The sequence below is a fragment of the Hyperolius riggenbachi genome, chromosome 2, assembly GCF_040937935.1.
Source record: "Hyperolius riggenbachi isolate aHypRig1 chromosome 2, aHypRig1.pri, whole genome shotgun sequence".
NCBI lineage: Eukaryota > Metazoa > Chordata > Amphibia > Anura > Hyperoliidae > Hyperolius > Hyperolius riggenbachi.
This window is the reverse complement of record NC_090647.1, coordinates 374,293,069-374,319,909: the sequence shown is the minus strand read 5'-3', so window position 1 is coordinate 374,319,909 and position 26,841 is coordinate 374,293,069.

The following is a 26,841-nucleotide window of genomic DNA, read 5'->3' as shown; positions in this document are numbered from 1 at the left end:
AAACATCTTCGCTTTTTGCGATGTAAAAATCGCAAAAGGCTTTCCAATCAAAATCAAATTCCTCCATCAAGGCCCCAATGTCCAATGAGGCAAATGGAGGTTCAAACAGGCCAGTATCCAGATAATCTCCATATGGGTGGAGTTCAGGAACAAGAACAGATTTTTTTACTGCTTTAATGTAGTGTGCGATCCTACCTATAATAGGATCCACATAAGCTTTGGATTGGGGCAAAAAACCTGGAGACGGAACAACATCATTGTAAACATCATTATCATACTGCATGGTTTTGCACATTTCAGACTTGACAGAAATGACCTCTTTATTTGTGGTTGCTATGGGCAATGAATCTTTTGGCTGACAAGCCAAATCAGCAGATTGGCCTGCAAGCACCAACTCATTAACATATGGTAATGACACAGAAATGTTGCATAACCTAATCTGATCAGTGTCATGCACTGCAGGAAAAAACTCATAGAAATAACCTGGCAGGGGAATTCTAAGCTTACGAGAAAATACATGACTCAGAAATCTGCGAGGGTTATGTCTCAGATTTTTGTGTCTGGCATACTCATCCTCCCACATGAACAGATCCCCTTGGAAAAGATTGTAAGCAATCTGACCACTCCAAGTGGAAATATTGGTGGCCTGAAACTCGGGATTTGCCAAAAATCTGAAACATTCTGATATAAACTCATCTTTGGTTTCAGAGTCCAGTATCTTAAACCTCTTAAAGACACAGGAGCCATATTTGATCAAATCGTACAAATCGGAAATTCCCTCTACACTGGGAATTTTGGTTAGACTGGTCATAATGTAACGGTTGTGGAATTCTCTCCGTGATCAGCGCACAAGGTGTGCGCTGACACTGCGGAAAGCCTCCACAAGTGTATAATTTGAGGAAAGTCAGCAGAAGGTGCAATGCACCTGTAGAGGGAAATTCCTGTCGGCAGGTGGAGCTGTGGAGTGCAGAGGAACAGCTCCTCTGCCCTACCACACATGCCAGACAGGAATTGTACGAAGGGAAGAAACGCAATCGCAAGAGAGGCGATTGAGAATGAGCACAGAGACAGATTGTATGTGTGTGCACCAAACTAGTCGCCAACCCGCGACGGTGCACACACCACAGCAGATATGAAGTAGGAACGCGATTGCGAGAGGAGCGATCGCCAGACGTGACACAAGGCTACAGCAAGGCAGAGCACGAGAGTAGCAAAGGCACAGCAAATCATACAATAAGAAGATAAGGAAAATAACAAACGCTAGCTAAACGCGAACACCGCACTCATTTGCAACAGTGCACGCATTTGATCACGGTCTCCATGTGATAAGCACAATAGAAACAAGCACGCCTAACTAACCACCGACAGACAAACATGAAACAGAGGACGCGAGCGCTTGCTTAACGGTTACCTCACCGAGCCTCCAGCAAGCGTTCGTAGCAGACAAGACAGACACACGAAAACAGGAACAAGCGAGAGATAGGATCCACAGCACTAGCGAAAAGAGGCCAGTGTGATCCAGGGAGACAGGGAGATGGAGATCAGATGGATCCACAGCACTAGCGCTAGGCGAGTGCGATCCAGGCAAGACAGATAGAGGAGATAGCTGGTAGCAACCGCTGCTCCAGCTATACTCCAAGAACAAAAATCAGAACGACTTCCTGTCGACCACCGCAGGGACAGGACAATCGCAACAGACAAACAAAACAGATATGCAATCCTAACTGCACTAGGGAAACCTGCCTAGTGCAGTCCCAGGAATTACTCTAAGCTAATCTTCAAACAATGAGCAGGGCTGACACTCTCCGGAGTGTTTCACAGGAAGAATCCTTATGACCAGCGAAGGTCTGTGATATCACATGGTATATATATATATATATATATATAGAGCAAGCCTAAAAGGGATGTGGCTAGGCAATTTGCATGACAAACGTATGCAAATTCTTCAGCAGCAGCAAGCTGAAAAACTGACAAAAGGTCTCTCTTCCAGAGACCTGCAGAATGCAGACCTGAACAATGGTCAAAAAGCTGCCTGCCTACACAGGCAGCTGAGCAGATCATTACAATGATGTTGCACTTTTTTTTAAGTTTTTCTTCAAACTCCTTAAAGGCTGGATGTGTTTTAAAATTCATGACCTTTTTATGTTTGTCTGAGAGCTTGTGATTGATATTTTCCAAAATGTTTAATTCAAAGTCTCTCAAGTAGGCCATTAATTCCAATGACTGTTTAGTTTTTAGTTTATTCCACCCTGACATAAATTCATTATTATCAGTATGTTTGTGTGGGGTCACTAAATTTCTCAGACCTCTCACTGTTATTCTCTCTTTTAGGTAGGTGCTAAAGCTCGATATTTCCCACCAACTTTTATTATGTTCCTTGTAAATTTCAAAGATTTTTTTAACAGCTTCATTAATTTCTGAGTTCTCAGGTACAACAATAGGGGTAACTGAATTTAGTTGTTCTTCACAAGTAAAAACCTCCTTTGCTTCAGCTATCAATTTGTTTACATCCGGAATTGAATCTAAAAAAATTGCCATGTTCTTTAATAGAAGTAAATGTTCCTTACTAAAGGGATATAGGCGTCAGGGAAACACCTGAAAATTGAGAATAAACAGCTGATTGGATTACAATACACAAAAATATCCCTCAATTAGGACTAAAATATACCTTTTAATTCGAATTTGTTAAAAGACCAACAAGAGCTGCTAGGTTAAAACATAAAAGATGTCTGTGTGGGTGAGGATGATGGAGGGTACTATGGTAAGTATTGAATCAACCGTGAGAGACCTATGACAGTCCTCCTTACATCACCCAATATATATACATAAACACTACCCCCACCAAAAACCCGACATGTTTCACTTCCCGGGGTATGCTTTTTCAAGGGAACAATACATAAGTGCAGAGTGCTAAAAACGTGCTAAGGTGCATATATATACATTAATAGTAATTCAGTACATCATTTAGCATGATGGCCATATGATAGCAGCCAAACGAACATGTCCTCCCATCAGTCCTTTTATACCATCTAGGACCTGAGGGAGTTGGGTCCCATGTAGTAAACACCCCCTTATAATCTGAGGTTTCCATTGGTCAGAGTAAAGGTCAATCAAATCTTTAGCCAATCAGAAAGCAGTGCCCATACATATAATGATATGTCTACCGGCCTGAGAAATCCATCCTAAAGCCCCTAAGTTATTTTCTCCTGTTAATAAAGAGGTCTATTCTCACTCAAATAATTTAGTCACACATACAAAGGTTCTAAATACAGAGACGCCAAAGATCGTATTTTGGCATCTCTGATTGGTTCTCCAAATCACATGGTGTAACGGCACCACCAGCCAATAGGATGCACCGCTAGAAGGACGTCACAGTCAGTCCGCTCTCGTACTGAAAGACGGAGGCAGCTCTGTTATGACGGCGCATCCTCACCATTGGTGAAGCAGGGCTAGTAGGGCGTGGTTACGGCGGCAATGCGGAGTTGCCTAAATCAAATGGTTTGTATATGGAAGTGCGCTGTGAAGTGCATATGGGGCACATGGATTGTGTCCTGATTGCCTAGCAACTAGCTCACGCGGATAAACGTAACTTATAGGAAAAAACTTTACCAGTGTATAGGAGCTTATACAAATGGTGGCATATGAAAGAACGTTAAAAAGCATTGATAGTGGACATCAGATTTAACCCTTAAATGTTCAAAAAATAATTTATGTCATGGTGGAATAAACTAAAAACTAAACAGTCATTGGAATTGGAAAAGTACAAAATCATAAAGAAGCCATAAAGGCCAAAAAACATTAAAAATACACTCATGACTGTAGAGACTTCAAAAGTGGTAACGTCTATGACTGGAAAAAAACACCAAATAAAAACCCACCCCAGGACATTGTTACCACAGAGGGTGAAACTGATACTGAGACAGGGACTAAATCTGAGGGCGATCAAAGTACATCTTCCAAGTCGGGAGGAAATGAAACCAAAGAGACCCAAGGGGAAACCCAAAAGACCCCTCCTCAGGGTGTGGGAAACTCATGCAAACTGAGAAACAGAGAAAAGTGGGGATACAAACCATACCAACACAGACAGAGAGAGAAGGAATGGTAGAACCTGATACAACAAATGACAGTATGAAGGTCATCAACCTCACTGATTACAGTTTGAGTAATGATGAACTCTCAGTACTGTCAAAGGGCTTGTCTTTCGTACCTACCCCTGATTTTGATTTATTCGAAACTGTAAAAGATATTAACCTCTTTGCTAGAAAACTTGCTATTTACAAGTTGTCTGGTTGCACAGAGCGTATGTGTTATGTGTTTACGATGTTTCAAGGGGATCTCTTCCAGTCCTATATGTAATAAAGCTAGATGGGGAGAGAGGATAAAGGGAGATTGAATTTTTCCATTTTCTTTTAAAGTAGACATTTAAGACAACATTGGGGAGCTGTAAAGTAAATAAAACCTTTTTTTATACACAAACCAAAGTCAAAGAAGTGTTTTAAAGATTTGTTTTTACTCTTATTTAAATCAATAAAAACCGAGAAGTAACAGCCCTGCTCAAACAACAAATAGCAGAGCAGAGCACCCACATCCCTGTCCCTGTATGCTGTAGGCTGTTCCCCATCTACACTTCTACACTACATCTGGAGGAAGTGTCCCCCCCCCCCCCCCGTCACTGCAATGCACACTGGGAGATGTAGTACATTAATGCAATCACAGGAGATGTAGGCACATTAGTGTACTACATCTCCCAGCATGCATTGTGGTGGCCAGGGTGACACTTTCACTGCTGCAGCTATGAGTTGCAAGGAATAGACACTGCATCCAGGCTCATATAAATAATTTTCTGATTTAAGAGTGCATATACGAACACAATCTTGATCTTCCATGTAGTATGAGGGCCAATCAAAATGAGCCCACCAAATGTGTGTGTATGCACCCAAAGTGCAATTACTTCTGTTAGAACCTTTATTTGTTAATGATGAGTTACTGCTGAATGAAGGTGCTTGGCAGATCTACCTGTGCAAAAATGTGTAGCCTTGAGAAGAAATATTGTTATGTGCCAAAATTAACTTGTTAACGTGGATACAAGTATGTGCGATTGCTTTGCGTTGTGTGGCTGTAACGACTATGAGCAAATTGAGCAGGTAATCTCTAATACTACATGGAAGATGTAAAATTGAAAGACCATTGGCCAATCCAAATTGAATGTGTATATATACCCTAAATTATCTATTCTTTACTACAGTAGCTCAACAGTAAAATAAATGGTAATTCATTAAGAAAATCAGGATTGCACGAGAGTACAACAAGGCTTTTAAGCAGGAAGAACAAATATACTGTATATGCACACCTACTCAGGACTTACCAATCATAATCAAAGTTACACCATACAATCTAGGTTGTTCAATCTTACCACTTTCATGTAGTATAAGAGCTTATACAATCAATCATCCAAGGTATTTTCAATCTGTTGGCCCTTATACTACATACTAGATCTGGTAAATCTATACAACCAAGATTGTATGGTGTGTGTTGAGCTGTAACTGGAGCAGATTTATCACAACCAAAAGAAAATAAAAACCAGCACACATCAATTGTTTCACTTTTGCAATAGATTTCCCTCCATTTTGCTTGCACTTGTGTTGATAAATCTGCCTCATTGTCTTGTATCTGTCTGATAAAATCCTGTATTTAATTATTCTTGTCATAAGCAGCAAAAACATACCTGTGTGTTAGATGGCTGTGGATGCAGCTACACTTTCTGCAGATCTTGTCACATGAGGCATGTGCTTCTCTATCTGCCATGTGCTTCTCTGCCTCCTCCCTCCAGCTTTAGAGAACATGCCAGAACATTCTCTAGCTCCTGTCCTTTTAAATATCCCCAGTCACTAACTGACAGAGCTTTCCTATCACACCTTTTCCTCTAACAGAGCATGCCCCAGTGATTTCTGGCCATCTATGAAAAACACATCTTCAATCTCACACTGGCATGTTCCCAGTTATATGCACTAGTATGGGGGAAGGGGAAGTCTCAACTTGAGAGTAGAGATGGCATGAACGGCACGCCGGTAAACGGTTCCCAGCGAACTTCGGTGCGAACGCGAACTTTCCGGAAGTTCGGTTCGCCCCCATAGTGCATCATGAGGGTCAACTTTGACCCGCCACATTACAGTCAGCAGGCACATTGTAGCCAATCAGGCTACACTCCCTCCTGGAGCCCCCCCCCCCCTTATAAAAGGCAGGCAGAGTCAGGCATTGGACTCACTCGTGTGCCTGCATTATTAGAAAAGGGAAAGCTGCTGCAGACTCTCATAGGGAAAGCTTAGTTAGCCTCTTGTAGGCTTCTTAGCTTGCTCCTTGCTGATTCTTATTGCTAAAAAAGCACCACTCAACAGCTCTTTTGAGAGCTAATCTTGTTCTTGTGATCTACTTATTTTTTTTTCGTGTGTCCCACTGACACTTGTGTTGCATAGACAGCCTTGGTAATTCCTACTGTGTGTGCCACTGCCAGACCAAGCACATTCAGTGACTACCTGTGTTTGTGCCAGGTGCACATTGTAATACCCATCACTGCAAATACCCTACCTGTTGTTCACTGTGCACCCACCTACCTACGTGAGCGCACGCAGTGTCACTGTGCCTGTCCGGGAACCTGTCTGTGTGTGCCAGGTGCACATTGTAATACCCATCACTGCATATACTGTGCACCCAACTACTTACGTGAGCGCACGCAGTGTCACTGTGCCTGTCTGGTACCTGTCTGTGTGTGACAGGTGCACATTGTAATACCCATCACTGCATATACCTACCTGTTGTTCACTTCAGTCAGTGCACCCACCTACCTACGTGAGAGCACACAGTGTCACTGTGCCTGTTTGGTACCTGTCTGTGTGTGACAGCTTCACATTGTAATACCCATCACTGCATATACCTACCTGTTGTTCACTGTGCACCCAACTACCTACGTGACCGCACGCAGTGTCACTGTGCCTGTCTGGTACCTGTCTGTGTGTGACAGGTGCACATTTTAATACCCATCACTGCACATACCTACCTGTTGTTCACTTCAGTCAGTGCACCCACTTACCTACGTGAGAGCACGCAGTGTCACTGTGCCTGTTCGGTACCTGTCTGTGTGTGATAGGTGCACATTGTAATACCCATCACTGCATATACCTACCTGTTGTTCACTGTGCACCCAGCTGCCTACGTGAGCGCACGCAGTGTCACTGTGCCTGTCTGATACCTGTCTGTGTGTGACAGGTGCACATTGTAATACCAATCACTGCATATACCTACCTGTTGTTCACTTCAGTCAGTGCACCCACCTACCTACGTGAGAGCACGCAGTGTTACTGTGCCTGTTCGGTACCTGTCTGTGTGTGACAGGTGCACATTGTACTACCCATCACTGCATATACCTACTACCTGTTGTTCACTTCAGTGCACCCACCTACCTATGTAAGTGCACTCAGTGTCACTGTGCCTGTCCGGTATCTGTGTGTGTGACAAGCGCACATTGTAATACCCATCATTGCATATACCTACTACCTGTTGTTCACTTCAGTGCACCCACCTACCTACGTGAGCACATGCAGTGTCACTGTGCCTGTCCGGTACCTGTCTATGTGTGACAGGGGCACATTGTACCTGTGTGTTTATGTGACAGCACCTGTCACACACACACACAGGTACCGGACAGGCACAGTGACACTGCGTGCACTCACGTAGGTAGGTGGGTGCACTGAAGTGAACAACAACATTGTAATACCCATCACTGCATATATCTACTACCTGTTGTTCACTTCAGTGCACCCACCTACCTAGTGCATGCAGTGTCACTGTGCCTGTCCGGTACCTGTGTGTGTGTGACAGGTGCACATTGTAATACCCATCACTGCATATACCTACTGTCACGGAATAGCCGTGAGAAACGCAGGTGAATCTAGAGAATTCACAGTCGCTTTCCTGATCGCTCCCTGTCGGATCTGTGTAGTCATGCAAGCGATCCGAATATGACATTTTTGTGTTGTTTTAAATCCAGAGATCTGTTCCCCTGTGAGCCAAAGCAGTCCCCTCACCCCTCCTGAATGCTCATTCCCCCTACAGCAGATGTCCCCATGAAAAGGACCAGGAAGCTGGCTCCACAGGGGGGGGCATAGAAAGCCAGACGATCCGGCACCGAGCACGGGCCATAAGAAAAGCATGGGTGGTATGATTTCCTGTCAGCATATGAAAACCGTATGTCGCACAGCTATAAAATTCATATCGTCTTGTTCGGTAAAATCTGGCCATCGTGCTGATATGAAATTCGTTGGGATAGACCGTCCGGTTATCGAGATATGAATCTTCTCAGGAGCCTGACCCGCTAGCTTAGCCGTGTCTGATGTCATATTAATCTGTATTTTCCAACAAGTCTGAAGCTGCTACCCCCCTAAATATAACATGTATGGTTCAGGAGTTACAGCATTTCATAAGTTTAGCCCTATAATCTCACAGAGGGAATGAACTGTCATTGGTGGGTGACTCAAAGGGGCCGGCATTGCCACACCCTCAAACCAGCTTCATCAAAAGCACCTGGCCAGCAGGCGGGCATCGAATTCCTCCCTTTACCATCTTCATGACACACGGCCACTATGAGGAACAAGTGGTGGCCATCTTGCCAGAGCTGAAACAAAGGACATCCTCCATTTTGTTTGGATTCTAAATCTTGCTGAACTTTACTCTGAAACAAAGAACTCTAAGAACTTGAAACCGTTTTGCTTAAACTTGATGATTTTCCCACAGAAGGACATATTTCCACAAACCATAAGTATTTTCTCCCTCTTTATTTCATACTGGCTATTACTGTCTTAATAATTGTGATTTTAATAATTGTCTGTATATATTAATTATTTATATTGCGTGAATAAACGACTTTCTCCAAGTCATTCACTGTCCGCTACCCTGCTTATCAGCACACACAGAACTGATCCCGGGTCTCTGAAGATACGCTACTGTTTGTTTGTTGTGGGCTAGACAGAATACCGTGTGTTTAACCGTTTTATTCGCAGGACTAGTCAGTCAGTTAGTGGGCTCCACGGTCCCATGGTAACCGCGGTGGTGGCAGTTTACTCTGAACCAGTGGGTGAAGTTGTAATCACCCGTGTCTCACAGGCTCCCTTCCGAGTTGTCTGCGGCTAATTCTTAACGGTTCCTGCGCATTGACTGCGACCAGAGTTCGCACGACCTGTGCGCTGGCACCGTTTAGAAGGCTAAGTGCGGTCAGCCACTAGGGCTCCTGTGACAGTGTTAGGCAGCGGTTGGGACCTGTGTTGTGCTGAAAGTATCTAAGATAGTGCTAGCGCTATCAAGAAACGAACTAATTCGTTGGTGTAGCTGGAAGGCAATATATTTTTTATATATACAGAGAGACTGTGTAGCCAGTACCCCTCCCCAAAAGTTTTATTTTATTTGGCGTGGAAATGTCCGGGAACTACAAGAAAATGTGCCTGGCGGACCTGCAAAATCTTTGCCAAGAGAGAGGCATTGATGTCGGCCGCAAGAAACAAGGGGACCTGGTAACGGAATTGTTTCAATGGGATACCCAGCAACTGCAGGAGCTGGATGTGGCTGCTGAGGTAGACGCTGACCCATCTGACTCAAGGCAAGGGGATCCAGAGGCTGAAGATCCTAGGCGTACAGAGGTTGAGCATCCTGCGGGCCCTGTTGCAACAGTTACGCCAGAGACTGTCAGTATGGACCCCAATCCCAGAGTTTCTGAAAGTACTCGCCTGGAACCGGCCAGTACTGGACTGTCCGTTTGTACTGACCCGGTAATGCAGCAGGCATTACAAAAGCTGATGGAGACTGACCTGGACAAGTACCTGCAATACATGCGTGAGGAGCGCCAATCTGCAGAACGCCACGCTGAGCGGGAGCGCCAACGACAGCATGAGCTCAACATGGCAAAGGTTCAACAGGCCAGCCGGAGTTCACCGCCCAGCCTCCCTGCTGAAGGAGCTGCAGCACCCGTAAGTGCAAAATTTAAATTTGCTAATATTGAGAAAGACACAGACATTGACTTGTTTTTGCGGTCTTTTGAAAAAGCATGCCGTCAGTATCGTCTGTCCCAAGACCAGTGGGCCAGACATCTGACACCTTTGCTGCGCTACAAAGCGCTTGATGCCTTCGCAGAATTGCCTGCGGAGAAGGATAATGATTATGCTGCTATAAAAGACGCTATCATTACTAAGTACCAGCTGACGCCAGAAGCCTATCGGAAAAAGTTCAGGGCCTGGCAGAAAAAGTCTTCTGATTCGTACCGAGATGTGGTCAGCAGCTTGCTCACCACACTCCGCCAGTGGACTCTAGGCCTCACCAAAGGGTCTTATGATGTCCTGGAGGACTTGATAGTCCTGGAACAATTTCTGAACATTTGCCCTGCTGATGTACGCCAGTTTGTGCTAGAACGCAGGCCGGCTTCAGCAACTGTCGCTGCAGACCTTGCTGAGACTTTTGCAACTACCCGGGTGGCTGATACACGCAGAACTGTCCCATCCAGCTGGAGAGGAGGTCAGCCCAATACCTCGGCAGACTCCCCTGCCCCTGTGAGCCGTCAGCCACAGAGGCCACCCAGCACAGCTTCTGCACCCAGGTCTGCAGCCTCTGGAGAGGTCACCTGTCACTACTGCCACAAGACGGGACACATGAAGTTCACCTGTCCGGAGCGGAGGCAGACCACCCCAGCACCTGGGCCACCCGCACCTCGCCCGCGGCAGACACCAACCGCCAGTGTACCCCAACCAGGAGCCGCATCCAACCTGATGTTTGCCAAGAGTGCAGGGAACTCCCCCATCACAAGCAATCACCAGCTGGTTACTGTGAATGACCAGCTTGTCACGGGTTTCCGTGACACCGGAGCAGATGTCACTCTGGTGCGTGCACACCTTGTCCCCGCAGAGGCCATCATTCCTGACCAGTACCTCACCCTCACTGGAGTGGGGGGCACTCTTTCTCACATTCCCCAAGCTCGGGTGTCCATCGACTGGGGGGTGGGGGTCCACGAGAAGGTTGTTGGGATCCTGGACCAACTGCCGGTCCCTGTTTTGCTGGGGACCGACTTGGGCACGCTGGTGTCGTACTATGAACCTGCACCAAGCCCTGTGGAATGCCAGGACAGAGACGGACTCTCTGCCCACACCCAGGTACTTTGCACCCAGGGGCAAGAACAGGGGGGAGGTGGGTTGAACGTGCCCAGTTCACGGGTACCTGTGTTTGATGTACAAACTGTCTGTGATGAAAATGTTCCTGTTACTGTTATTAATGCTTGTGACAATGATGTAGGTAATGCCAATATGTGCCATTCTGAAGGGATACCTGTGCTAGAGGTAACACGCAGCCATACTGCTCAGAACCTGAGCTCAGAACAGGTGGAGGAGGTTCCGGCCTCCTCCCCCTCCTCTGACCACAGGGATGGTACCCTTCAGCCCCTAACCTCATACGCCACGGGCCAGCTGGCTGAGAGTGAGAGTGCTGCATTTGTGCAAGCACTCCAGACTGACCCTAACCTCGAGGCCCTCAGAAAACAGGCTTCTGAGCCCCTCACAGACGAGGCTACGTTCAAGGTATACTGGGAAGGTGGGAAGTTGTACAGTGAGCCTGTACACCCCACCGAAGGTGAAATGGGGATGGGTACCAAGTTGCTTGTGGTACCTAGTGCCTTCCGGGGGCATGTGCTGAAGTCCGCACATGACATTCCCCTGGCCGGGCACTTGGGGATCCACAGGACACTTGATCGTATCCGGGGACATTTCTACTGGCCTCAAATGCGGATAGATGTGAAGAACTACTGCCGCTCATGTACCATTTGCCAAAAGGTAAAAAGGGCTGGGAATCCCCGCAAAGCTCCCTTGTGTCCACTGCCAATCATAGGTGAGCCCTTTCACAGAGTGGCAGTCGACATAATTGGACCGTTGCCCACTCCCAGCAGCAGTGGCAAAAGGTACATCCTGACGGTGGTGGATTACGCCACCCGCTATCCTGAGGCCATGGCACTTTCCTCCCTGAGGGCGGACAAGGTAGCCGACGCGCTACTTAACATTTTCTCCCGAGTCGGGTTCCCTGCGGAGATGCTCTCTGATCAGGGAACCCAGTTTATGTCCGGACTCATGGAGGCCCTGTGCAAAAAGATACAGATGACGCACATTGTCTCCAGTCCCTACCACCCGCAGACCAATGGACTGTGTGAAAGGTTCAACGGGTCGCTGAAGCAAATGCTGACCACGTTTGTTGAGTCGCAAGGTGGGGACTGGGAACGATACCTGCCTCATCTGTTGTTTGCATACAGGGAGGTGCCGCAGGAATCTACCGGGTTCTCCCCGTTCGAGCTCCTGTATGGTAGGAATGTCCGAGGACCCCTACAATTGATGCGGGAGACGTGGGAGGGCAAGGGGGACCCCACAGATGTCTCTGTAGTTGATTACGTTCTCAGGTTCAGGGACAAGATGGAGTCCCTCACAGAAATGGTAACGGAAAACATGGCCCAGGCTCAGGCCAAACAAAAATTCTGGTATGACCGCACTGCTGGAGAGAGGTCATTTGAAGTAGGTGACAAAGTGTATGCCCTTCTTCCAGTGAGGCAGAACAAGCTGCAAGCGGCCTGGGAGGGACCCTACACTATAGTGCAACGGTTAAACCCTCTGACATACCTGGTGAACATGGGAGGCAGGAAACAGAAAAGCTTCCATGTCAACATGCTGAAGGCCCACCATGACAGGACCAAGTATGTGCTGCCAGTGTGCAGCCGGTTAGAGCAGGGAGAGGCAGACCCCCTGGTAGACCTGCTGGCTAACATACGAGATGTGGACAGCGACCTAAGCGTCAACCCACAACTCTCCTCGTCCCAGCAAGAGCAGTTGCAGGAGGTGCTGGGTCCGTACCAGCACACCTTCTCCGGTGTCCCGGGGCGGACCAGTCTGGCAGTGCATAGGGTAGATACGGGCACCCATCCCCCCATCAGGCAATCCGCTTACCGCATCTCCCCTGAGGTGCAAGCGGACATGCAGAAAGAGGTGAGGGAGATGCTGGAGCTAGGGGTGGTTTAAAAGTCCTGTAGTGCCTGGGCAGCCCCTGTTGTCCTGGTCCCCAAGAAGGACCAGACAACTCGGTTCTGCGTGGACTACAGGAAGTTGAACGCCATCACCACTACAGACGCCTACCCCATGCCTCGCATCGATGAGTTGTTGGATACGCTGGCGTCCGCCAGGTACCTATCAATCATGGATCTGAGCAGGGGGTACTGGCAGATACCACTTGCACCTGACGCGAGGCAGAAGTCGGCCTTCATCACCCCTTTTGGCCTCTTCGAGTTCACGATGATGCCCTTTGGGATGAAGAACGCTCCTGCCATGTTTCAGCGGGCCGTAAACGACCTGCTGGAGGGACTGCAAGGGTTCGCTGTAGCGTACTTGGATGACATTGCGGTGTTCAGCCCCACCTGGGAGGAACACCTCAAACACCTGTCCCAGGTACTAGAGAGGCTGGCCGCAGCCAATCTGACAGTTAAGCCGAGTAAATGTCAGATTGGTATGACCGAGGTGCAGTACTTAGGTCACCGGGTGGGGGGTAACACCCTGAAACCTGACACGGGAAAGGTTGACGCCATCCTGGCATGGCCTCGGCCTATCACGAAAAAGCAGGTCCAGGCGTTCCTGGGGACCGCCGGCTACTATAGGAAATTTGTTCCAGCCTATAGTACCCTGGCGAAGCCCCTGACTGATGCCACTAGCAAGAAACACCCCAAGGTTGTTAGCTGGACCCCCGCTTGCGAGAACGCCTTCCAAGCATTGAAGCAGGCACTCGCGAGTGCCCCTGTGCTTCAAGCCCCGGATTTCAGTCGTCGGTTTGTTGTGCAAACCGATGCCTCTGACTACGGTCTCGGCGCAGTCCTCAGCCAGGTGGACGGAGAGGGAGATGAACACCCTATCCTCTACCTGAGCCGGAAGCTCCTGCCCCGAGAGGTAGCCTACTCCACAACTGAAAAGGAGTGCCTAGCGATCGTGTGGGCCCTACAGAAACTACAATCGTATCTGTACGGCCGCTCCTTCACGATTATTACCGACCATAACCCCCTCAGTTGGCTAAACCGTACTGCTGGGACCAATGGCAAGCTCCTACGGTGGAGCCTGTCATTGCAACAGTACGACTTTACGATCCAACACAAAGCAGGCAGCCGACACCAAAACGCCGATGGGCTGTCCCGGTGTCAGGGGGAACTAGACCCAACAGCGCCAATAGCTGCTACGGCGGATGTCTTGCTGACCACCCCCTACACAGCATCAGGAAAGGGAGGTGTCACGGAATAGCCGTGAGAAACGCAGGTGAATCTAGAGAATTCACAGTCGCTTTCCTGATCGCTCCCTGTCGGATCTGTGTAGTCATGCAAGCGATCCGAATATGACATTTTTGTGTTGTTTTAAATCCAGAGATCTGTTCCCCTGTGAGCCAAAGCAGTCCCCTCACCCCTCCTGAATGCTCATTCCCCCTACAGCAGATGTCCCCATGAAAAGGACCAGGAAGCTGGCTCCACAGGGGGGGCCATAGAAAGCCAGACGATCCGGCACCGAGCACGGGCCATAAGAAAAGCATGGGTGGTATGATTTCCTGTCAGCCAATCAGGCTACACTCCCTCCTGGAGCCCCCCCCCCCCTTATAAAAGGCAGGCAGAGTCAGGCATTGGACTCACTCGTGTGCCTGCATTATTAGAAAAGGGAAAGCTGCTGCAGACTCTCATAGGGAAAGCTTAGTTAGCCTCTTGTAGGCTTCTTAGCTTGCTCCTAGCTGATTCTTATTGCTAAAAAAGCACCACTCAACAGCTCTTTTGAGAGCTAATCTTGTTCTTGTGATCTACTTATTTTTTTTTCGTGTGTCCCACTGACACTTGTGTTGCATAGACAGCCTTGGTAATTCCTACTGTGTGTGCCACTGCCAGACCAAGCACATTCAGTGACTACCTGTGTTTGTGCCAGGTGCACATTGTAATACCCATCACTGCAAATACCCTACCTGTTGTTCACTGTGCACCCACCTACCTACGTGAGCGCACGCAGTGTCACTGTGCCTGTCCGGGAACCTGTCTGTGTGTGCCAGGTGCACATTGTAATACCCATCACTGCATATACTGTGCACCCAACTACTTACGTGAGCGCACGCAGTGTCACTGTGCCTGTCTGGTACCTGTCTGTGTGTGACAGGTGCACATTGTAATACCCATCACTGCATATACCTACCTGTTGTTCACTTCAGTCAGTGCACCCACCTACCTACGTGAGAGCACACAGTGTCACTGTGCCTGTTTGGTACCTGTCTGTGTGTGACAGCTTCACATTGTAACACCCATCACTGCATATACCTACCTGTTGTTCACTGTGCACCCAACTACCTACGTGACCGCACGCAGTGTCACTGTGCCTGTCTGGTACCTGTCTGTGTGTGACAGGTGCACATTTTAATACCCATCACTGCACATACCTACCTGTTGTTCACTTCAGTCAGTGCACCCACTTACCTACGTGAGAGCACGCAGTGTCACTGTGCCTGTTCGGTACCTGTCTGTGTGTGATAGGTGCACATTGTAATACCCATCACTGCATATACCTACCTGTTGTTCACTGTGCACCCAGCTGCCTACGTGAGCGCACGCAGTGTCACTGTGCCTGTCTGATACCTGTCTGTGTGTGACAGGTGCACATTGTAATACCAATCACTGCATATACCTACCTGTTGTTCACTTCAGTCAGTGCACCCACCTACCTACGTGAGAGCACGCAGTGTTACTGTGCCTGTTCAGTACCTGTCTGTGTGTGACAGGTGCACATTGTACTACCCATCACTGCATATACCTACTACCTGTTGTTCACTTCAGTGCACCCACCTACCTATGTAAGTGCACTCAGTGTCACTGTGCCTGTCCGGTATCTGTGTGTGTGACAAGCGCACATTGTAATACCCATCATTGCATATACCTACTACCTGTTGTTCACTTCAGTGCACCCACCTACCTACGTGAGCACATGCAGTGTCACTGTGCCTGTCCGGTACCTGTCTATGTGTGACAGGGGCACATTGTACCTGTGTGTTTATGTGACAGCACCTGTCACACACACACACAGGTACCGGACAGGCACAGTGACACTGCGTGCACTCACGTAGGTAGGTGGGTGCACTGAAGTGAACAACAACATTGTAATACCCATCACTGCATATATCTACTACCTGTTGTTCACTTCAGTGCACCCACCTACCTAGTGCATGCAGTGTCACTGTGCCTGTCCGGTACCTGTGTGTGTGTGACAGGTGCACATTGTAATACCCATCACTGCATATACCTACTGTCACGGAATAGCCGTGAGAAACGCAGGTGAATCTAGAGAATTCACAGTCGCTTTCCTGATCGCTCCCTGTCGGATCTGTGTAGTCATGCAAGCGATCCGAATATGACATTTTTGTGTTGTTTTAAATCCAGAGATCTGTTCCCCTGTGAGCCAAAGCAGTCCCCTCACCCCTCCTGAATGCTCATTCCCCCTACAGCAGATGTCCCCATGAAAAGGACCAGGAAGCTGGCTCCACAGGGAGGGCCATAGAAAGCCAGACGATCCGGCACCGAGCACGGGCCATAAGAAAAGCATGGGTGGTATGATTTCCTGTCAGCATATGAAAACCGTATGTCGCACAGCTATAAAATTCATATCGTCTTGTTCGGTAAAATCTGGCCATCGTGCTGATATGAAATTCGTTGGGATAGACCGTCCGGTTATCGAGATATGAATCTTCTCAGGAGCCTGACCCGCTAGCTTAGCCGTGTCTGATGTCATATTAATCTGTATTTTCCAACAAGTCTGAAGCTGCTACCCCCCTAAATATAACATGTATGGTTCAGGAGTTACAGCATTTCATAAGTTTAGCCCTATAATCTCACAGAGGGAATGAACTGTCATTGGTGGGTGACTCAAAGGGGCCGGCATTGCCACACCCTCAAACCAGCTTCATCAAAAGCACCTGGCCAGCAGGCGGGCATCGAATTCCTCCCTTTACCATCTTCATGACACACGGCCACTATGAGGAACAAGTGGTGGCCATCTTGCCAGAGCTGAAACAAAGGACATCCTCCATTTTGTTTGGATTCTAAATCTTGCTGAACTTTACTCTGAAACAAAGAACTCTAAGAACTTGAAACCGTTTTGCTTGAACTTGATGATTTTCCCACAGAAGGACATATTTCCACAAACCATAAGTATTTTCTCCCTCTTTATTTCATACTGGCTATTACTGTCTTAATAATTGTGATTTTAATAATTGTCTGTATATATTAATTATTTATATTGCGTGAATAAACGACTTTCTCCAAGTCATTCACTGTCCGCTACCCTGCTTATCAGCACACACAGAACTGATCCCGGGTCTCTGAAGATACGCTACTGTTTGTTTGTTGTGGGCTAGACAGAATACCGTGTGTTTAACCGTTTTATTCGCAGGACTAGTCAGTCAGTTAGTGGGCTCCACGGTCCCATGGTAACCGCGGTGGTGGCAGTTTACTCTGAACCAGTGGGTGAAGTTGTAATCACCCGTGTCTCACAGGCTCCCTTCCGAGTTGTCTGCGGCTAATTCTTAACGGTTCCTGCGCATTGACTGCGACCAGAGTTCGCACGACCTGTGCGCTGGCACCGTTTAGAAGGCTAAGTGCGGTCAGCCACTAGGGCTCCTGTGACACCTACCTGTTGTGTTCAGTACACCCACCTACCTATGTGAGTGCACGCAGTGTGATATACCACTCCGTGCATACCTGTTAACTGCACCTGTGTGACTGCACATTGTATTAGTCAAGTCAGTTTCACTTCATCCCCCCGATATGGACACAACGGACAAAACAGGTAGAGGCAGAGGTAGAGGCAGACCCAGAGGTAGTGATGGGCGAACACCTGGATGTTCGGGTTCGGGAAAGTTCGCCGAACATGGCCGAGATGTTCGGCATGTTCGGGCCGAACCCCGAACTTCCCGAACATCCCTATTTTGGGGGCCCTATGGGGTCGCAGGCATAAGGGGGGAGCATGCCCCGATCGCGGGGGGGGGTCGGAAATTCCCCCCACCCCCTCCGCTAGCGCTCCCCCCTCTGCCCGCTTCCCCATTCAAAAGTTTCAAGAAGTACCTGTATAGCGGATGGCCTGGCAGTGGGCGGCACTGTGGAGTGAGGAGGAGGAGGAGTCCGGAGAGTGACGAGTTGAGGGAGGCCGGGCAGCGGGCGTGAGGTCAGAGAAAGGGCGGAACTTCCGCCCTTTCTCTGACCTCACGCCCGCTGCCCGGCCTCCCTCAACTCGTCACTCTCCGGACTCCTCCTCCTCCTCACTCCACAGTGCCGCCCACTGCCAGGCCATCCGCTATACAGGTACTTCTTGAAACTTTTGAATGGGGAAGCGGGCAGAGGGGGGAGCGCTAGCGGAGGGGGTGGGGGGAATTTCCGACCCCCCCCCCGCGATCGGGGCATGCTCCCCCCTTATGCCTGCGACCCCATAGGGGGGCCGTATTGCGGCCTGTTCGGCCGAACAGGGCCCTGTTCGCCCGAACAGGGGCCCTGTTCGGCCCTGTTCGGGGGCATACAGAAGTTCGGGGCGAACCCGAACTTAAAAGGCCGAACACCATGAGGTGTTCGGCCGAACTCGAACATCACCCGAACAGGGTGATGTTCTGCAGAACCCGAACAGTGGCGAACACTGTTCGCCCAACACTACCCAGAGGAAGGCCACCTGACAGGTCTGTGCGAGGTCGTGGTGATGTGATTTCGTGCGGCCCTGGACCAAAGTACAGTGCTCAGAAGAAGGCACGTCCCATCAACTACCAAGATTGTCAGGACGTAGTTGACTATTTAACACAGAACACCTCATCTTCCGCAGCCACCAGCACTACTCCAAGTACCACATCCACTACATTTGACACTTCGCAGGAGTTATTTGATGGGAAAATCACTGATGCACAGCCATTATTGTTAAACCAGATGAAGGCGCTAAGTAAGTTACACCACCTCATATGTCTGAGTTAGGCGACACTATGGACGTAACGTGTGAGGAGGAGGATGATGAAGTACCTGCTCTTGGTGCAGTTTTGGAGGTGTCTGAGGCAAGCGAAGCTGGGCAGGAAGATTATGATGATGACGATGATACGGATACCACGTATGTTCCCAATAGAGGAGATGAACAGGGGGAGAGTTCAGAGGGGGAGTCAGAGAGGAGTAGGAGGAGACGAGTTCATGAAAGAAGCAGGGTGAGTTCGTCATCAGAAACAGCTGGTGGCAGTGTCCGGCGTCATGTATCGCCACCTATGTACAGCCAGCCAACATGCCCTTCAACGTCAGCTGCTGATGCCACCATAGTGCCATCACCCCAGGGGGGCTCAGCGGTTTGGACATTTTTTAATGTATCTGCCTCATATTGGAGCAATGCCATCTGTTCTCTCTGCCTCCAAAAATTGAGCCGTGGAAAGGCCAACACCCACGTAGGGACAAGTGCCTTACGAAGGCACCTGGAGAAAAGGCACAAACTGAAATGGGAAGAGCACCTGAGCAAAAGCAGCACACAAAAGAAAAGCCACCCTCCTTCTACTCTTCCTCCTTCAGGTGCATCATCTTCAGCCGCTTTCTCTCTTGCACCTTCACAGCCACCATCCTCCACTCCGCCTCTGACCTTGAGCGGTTCCTACTCCTCTGCCCACAGCAGCCAGGTGTCTGTGAAGGAAATCTTTGAGCAGACGAAGCCAATTTCTGCCAGTCACCCCCTTGCCCGGCGTCTGACAGCTGGCTTGGCGGAACTGTTAGCTCGCCAGCTGTTACCATACCAGCTGGTGGACTCTGAGGCCTTCCGTAAATTTGTGGCCATTGGGACACCACAGTGGAAGATGCCAGGCAACAATTATTTCTCTAAAAAAGGCGATACCCAAACTGTACCGTGAAGTTGAGAGGCAAGTGGTGTCATCTCTGGCACACAGCGTTAGGTCAAGGGTCCACATGACCACCGATGCCTGGTCTCAGGGGAGGACTGGCCAGGGGGGAAGGGGGGCAATTTCCCCCCAGGCTGCCTCTCATTTAATGATTTAGGGCTGGCACTGTGCCTGGTTAATTCAGGTTTTTGTATAAGGCAATGTGAAACACTAGGCTGAATGAGGGAAATAAACGCTCAATTACAGAGCAATTGCAGGGCGGGCAAGCTAGTAAATATAAACAGCATGATACAGAGCAGAGGCTTGCCTGCAGGGTCCGTGGGAAAAATTCTTTCTGGTCTCTCACCATTGTTAACTGCATGTGCACAGCTACATAAGATATTGTCTAGGTTGAAAAGTTTTCGACAGTCCCTAGACTCCAGAAGGGCTGCTTGCAGACAGTCCCTAGACTCCAGAAGGGTGCTTGCAGACAGTCCCTAGACTCCAGAAGGGCTGCTTGCAGGACTTGTGTAAGAGATATAAACCCTGACCGTTGTAACTCAAAATTTATTATGTGCCCCCGGTGCCAGTGCATTTATACTTTACCTGTCACGCTGTCCCTCGACTGTCCTTGCTGTATTTCCCACGTGACTACCGGCATATAGCACGTGGGGCACATGTGTGATGTCATTTGGGCTGGGGCTGCCATGAAAACGGGCCTCTAGTTTGTGTTTTCCCTCCAGGCCAAAAGGGCCCAGTCCTCCCCTGCCTGGTCTGCCAAGCACAGTCAGGGCAGGTACATTACTTACATAGCCCATTGGGTCAACCTGGTGACCGATGACAAGCAGGGAGTACGTGGCTGTGCAGCGGACCAACTTGTGACACCTCCACGGCTTGCAGGCAGGCCTCCTGCCACCTCCTCTCCTGCTACTTCCTCTTCACTGTCGTCATCCTCCTCCTCCTTGGCTGAGTGTCAGTTCAACTTTACTGGTGCTGTGATCTCCTCTCCAGCTACACAGCCCCAGCTCCCCAGGGCCTATGCTGCATGCCAGGTATGATGGTGTCACGCCATCTTAGACATGTCTTGCCTCAAAGTGGAGAGTCACACTGGAGCAGCTCTCCTGGCTGCTGTTAACAAACAGGTGGATCAGTGGCTGACCCCGCACCAGCTGGAGATCGGCAACGTGGTGTGTGACAATGGCAGCAATCTCATTTCCGCTTTGAATTTAGGAAAGCTGACACATGTACCCTGCATGGCATATGTGCTGAATCTAGTCATTCAACTATTTGTGTCAAAGTACCCAGGCTTAGAGGACGTCCTGAAGCAGGCCAGGATTTTGTGTGGGTATTTCATTCAGTGGAGAAACAAGTTGCTGATGAGACGCCTCATTTGTGATATCCCAACTCGCTGGAATTCGACCCTCCTTATGTTCTCGCCTGCTAGAACAGGAGAAAGCCATCACCCAGTACCTCTACAATTTCAGTAGAAGGACACAATCTGGGGAGATGGGGATGTTCTGGCCCAACTGGATACTCATGCGAAATGCATGCAGGCTCATGCGGCCGTTTGAGGAGATGACCAACCTGGTGAGTCGCAAGGGAAGGCACCATCAGCAACTTGATCCCAATACGCTTACTTCCTGGCGTGTGGTGGATTAAGTTGTGGAGGAGCGTGATGAGGAACAGTTATGGGAGGAAGCGTTGTGGGATCAATTCGCATCAGAACCAGATGTTTCCTCAACACCTGTGGCAGCACAGAGGGGGGAGGTGGAGGAAGAGTCATGTGGGGAAGAGTAGTCAGACTCGGATGATGAGGAAGGTGTTTCTTTGAAGGAGGTGGAGGAGGCGGCGGCAGAAGAACAACCGCAGCAGGCGTCGTAGGGAGCTTGTGCTGCTCAACTTTCCCGTGGTATTGTTCGTGGCTGGGGGGAGGAGGAGAACTTAGCTGACATCACTGAGGAAGAGCAAGAGGAGATGGATAGTACGTTTGCATCCAACTTTGTGCAGATGGCGTTTTTCATGCTCTCCAGTCTGTTGAGGGACCCCCGTATAAAAAAAACTCAAGGGGAATGAACTGTACTGGGTGGCCACGCTACTAGACCCTCGGTATAGGCACAAAGTGGCGGAGATGTTACCAACTCACATGAAGGCAGAAAGGATGCAGCACTTGCAGAACAAGCTGGCAACTATGCTTTACAATGCGTTTAAGGGTGATGTCACAGCACAACGCAATAAAGGTACCACTGCCAGTAATCCTTCTCCCATGTCCACGCAGGCAAGGACAGGAAGCTCCAGCAATCTCATGATGATGTCGGACATGTGGACATTCTTTAGTCCAACTTAGCGCTTCCGGATCCACCCTCCACCAACACCTGGATCGGCAGGTAGCCAACTACCTGGCCTTAAGTGTGGATGTAGACACTGTGAGCAGCGATGAACTCTTGGACTACTGGGTGTGCAAGCTTGACCTGTGACCAGAGCTGTCCCAGTTTGCCATCCAACTTCTGGCTTGCCCTGCCTCAAGCGTCCTATCAGAGAGGACCTTCAGCGCAGCTGGAGGCATTTTCACTGTGAGAGGAGAAGGCGCCTAGGTCACAAAAGTGTACAGTACCTCATCTTTATCAAAATGAATGAGGCATGGGTCCCGGAGGGCTATTGCCCACCCCAAGACTAAGTCAGTCCCCACACACAGCATCTCTGCCTGCACACCTTGTGAATGCCTGCCCCATGACTAAGTCGCTCCCCACACAGCACCTCTGCCCGCAGACCGCTTGACTGCCTTCTCCGCCGCCACCACCACCAACAGGGTCCAGGACTCCAGGTGGATTCCTGAATTTTTAAGGCCGCTGCTAGCAGAGGCCGCTATAATATTTTTTCTGGTGCATGTACATGCCTGCCTAATTTTTCTGGCTGCACTGCAGCTGCAACAATGAAACAAAAGGCATGTGCATGTGCCAATTCCCCTTCATGATCATTACCTTGCCACGGTGAAGGGGCTTGTGTATCACAATGAAGCAATAACCACCGGCTATGTGAAAGTCTCGGGGAAGGGGGGGCACACGCAAGATAATAAGGTCATTGCTTTATTGTGGGCAGACCAAATTTGATCAGCTGGACAGTCACTGTTCTATCATTGGGCTATCACAGCCCGGCGACCATATGGGCTTGAAAACCGCCACGGCCTGCACTCTCGCCATGGTGCGCACCAGTCCAGCATGGCCGTCACTACACAAACAGCTGTATGCGGTGCGTCGCACAGTGAGTTTGGTGTATCAGTGTGAAGCAGTACTCTAATTACACTCCCTGATTGATGTATACACATGCAAGATGTTTTAAAGCACTTTAGGCCTGCAATTTAGCATTCAATTTGATTTCTGCCCTTAAAACGCTGCTTTGCGTCCAATCCAGATTTTCCCCCGAGACTTTTGGCGTCTATCCCACTCCGCCATGCCCCCCTCCAGGTGTTATACCCCTTGAAACATCTTTTCCATCACTTTTGTGGACAGCATACATTTTTCTAGTTTCGGAAGTTCGCAAACCCGGTTCACAAACCAAAAATCGGAGGTTCGGGCCATCTCTACTTGAGAGCAGAAAGGAGTCTACTGGCATTAAAGATGAGAAGCAGTAAAAAAAGTATTCTGGTGTCAGCATTACAAATTTTGGGAAGGCAAAAGATACAGAATTATTTTTTGCTTGTTTTGACTACCCGCACCCACAGACTCACTACCTGCACCCGACTCTGCACCCGCAACTCTCTACCCGCGACCTGACCCACACCCGACCCGCATTTCGGGTATCCCGCAGGTACCCGACCCGCTGCAGGCCTCTACCCTGCATGGCACATGTGCTGAATCTGATAATTCAAAGATTTTTATCTAAGTGCCCAGGCTTACAGGAGGTCCTGAAGCAGTCCAGGAAGGTTTGTGGGCATTTCAGGCGGTCCTACACGGCCATGGCATGCTTGGCCAATATTCAGCAGAGAAACAACTTGCTAGTGAGGCACTTGATTTGTGATAGCCCGACTCGCTGGAATTCAACGCTCCTGATGTTTGACCGCCTGCTACAACAGGAGAAAGCCATCAACCAGTATCTGTACAGCTACAGTGAAAGGTCATGCTCTGGGGAGCTGGGGCTTTTCTGGCCGAAGTACTGGACACTCATGCGTAATGCCTGCAGGCTCATGTGTCCGTTTGAGGAGGTGACAAACCTGCTAAGTCGCAGTGAAGGTGCCATCAGCGACTTGATCCCATATGCTTTCTTCCTGGAGCGTGCCGTGCATAGAGTGGTGGATCAAGCTGTGGAGGAGCGTGACCAGGGAGAGGCGGAAGAGTGGGAACAATCATCAGCAGAACCAGATGTTTCCTCAACACCTGCAGCAGCACAGAGGAGGGGGGAGGAAAAGTCATGTGGGGAAGAGGAGTTAGATGAGGAAGGTGTTTTTTTTTGAGGATGAGGCGGAAGAACAACAGCAGCAGGCATCGCAGGGGGCTTGTGCTGCTCACCTTTCCCATGGTATTGTTCGTGGCTGGGGGAGGAGGAGAACTTACCTGACATTGCTGAGGAAGAGCAAGAGGAAATGGATAGTATGTCGGCATCCAACTTTGTGCAGATGGCGTCTTTCATGCTGCCTAGCCTGTTGAGGGCCCCCCGTATAAAAAAACTCAAGGGGAATGACCTCTACTGGGTGGCAACGCTGCCAGACCCTCGGTATAGGCACAAAGTGGCAGAGATGTTTCAAAATCACCAGAAGACTGAAAGGATGCAGCACTTGCAGAACAAGCTGGCAAGTATGCTTTACAGTGCATTTAAGGGTGATGTCACAGCACAATGGAATAAAGTTGCCACTGCTAGTAATCTTTCTCCTCCCATGTCCATGCAGGCAAGGACAGGACGCTCTAGCAATCTCATGGTGATGTCGGACATGCGGACATTCTTTAGTCCAACGCCTCGCCTTAGCCCTTCCGGATCCACCCTCCACCAACACCTCGACTGGCAGGTAGCCAACTACCTGGCCTTAAGTGTGGATGTAGACACTCTGAGCAGCGATGAACCCCTGGACTATTGGATGCGCAGGCTTGACCTGTGGCCAGAGCTGTCACAATTTGCCATCCAACTTCTGGCTTGCCCTGCCTCAAGCGTCCTGTCAGAAAGGACCTTCAGCACAGCTGGAGGCATTGTCAGTGAGAGGAGAAGGTGCCTAGGTCAAAAAAGTGTTCAGTACCTCACCTTTATCAAAATGAATGAGGCATGGATCCCGGAGGGCTACTGCCCGCCCGAAGACTAAGTCAGTCCCCACACAGCATCTCTGCCTACAGGCCACTTGACTGCCTTCTCTGCCACCACCAACAGGGTCCAGGACTCCAGGTGGATTCCTGAATTTTTAAGGCCGGTGCTAGCAGCGGCCGCTAACAAAGAAAATAATATTTTTTTCTGGTGCGTGTGCATGCCTGCCTAATTTTTCTGGCTGCACTGTGGCTGCAACAACAAAACAAAAGGCATGTACATGTGTCAATTCCCCTTTGTGATCGTTACCTTGCCGCGGTGCTTGCATATCACAATGAAGCAATGACCGGCTATATGAGTGTGTTGAGGGGGCACACCTGACCCAAGAAAATAATAAGGTCGTTGCTTCATTGTGGACAGACCAAATTCGATCAGCTGGACACTCAGTCACTGTTGTTCTGTCATTGAGCTACCTCAGCCCGACCATATGGGTTTGAAAACTGCCATCGCCTGCACTCTCGCCATGGTGCGCACCAGTCCAGCACGGCCATCACTACTCAAACAGCTGTTTGCGGTGCGTTACACAGTGAGTTTGGTCTGTCAGTGGGAAGCAGTACACTAATTACACTGCCTGATTGATGTATACACATGCAAGATGTTTTAAAGCACTTTATGCCTCCAATTTAGCATGCAATGTGATTTCTGCCCTTAAAACCCTGCTCTGCGTCAAATCCATAATTTTCCCTTGGAATTTTGGTATGTATCCCACTCCGTCATGCCCCCCTCCAGGTGTTAGACCCCTTGAAACATCTTTTCCATCACTTTTGTAGCCAGAATTAATGTTTAAAGTTTTGAAAATTCACCTGCCCATTGAAGTCTATTGCGGTTCGCAAAGTTCGCCGGAACGCAATCTTTTGCGGAAGTTCGCGTTCGAGGTTCGTGAACATAAAATTGAAGGTTCGAGCCATCTCTTCCCTGCACCCACTGCCACCCACCTAGGACATGGTAGGACATCTATCTCATACAATTTTGTATTGAATGTCACTTCAGCACAGAATCACTGCCTGTGACCTATGTACCTACGATGACTACAATCAATTCACTTATATGCTTCACTTGATGCATTGAATAGTGAATACACTTCAGTCCACTGCAGTGCCTGATATAGTACTCATTTTCTTCTAAATAATCCATGTCAAGCCTCTATCTACCACTTCATGAGCACGCAGTCGCTGGCAACTAGGTGGTGTTTTTGTATCTCCCTATTAGTTCCTCAGAAGCAACCTGCCATTGACAGTTCATCTCGTAGTGCCGGCCATTGTGTACTGTCTCTGAATTGATACAGACAGTGTAAGATGGAGTGAAACCACCCTTCCTCCAACCCTTTTTATATCTGCCTGTGGTGGGATCTGTTGTCATTGGCTGCTGGAGCTAGCTGTGCATCCTTGGAGCAAATGATTTGCTCAGCAGATGCCCATCATGCGCTACATTTTGGCACTGTACCACAAGTACATGCACCATACACCACATGGTGAGAAATCAACCACATTGCAAATCATTAAACCTTTCTCGTGGAAAACCTCGGTAAGTGACAAAGGCCTGTTCTGATACGAGCTCAAACTTAAAATTATCACTTATTCAATTCTATTTTGGTGTATTCAATTTGGCCTTTTT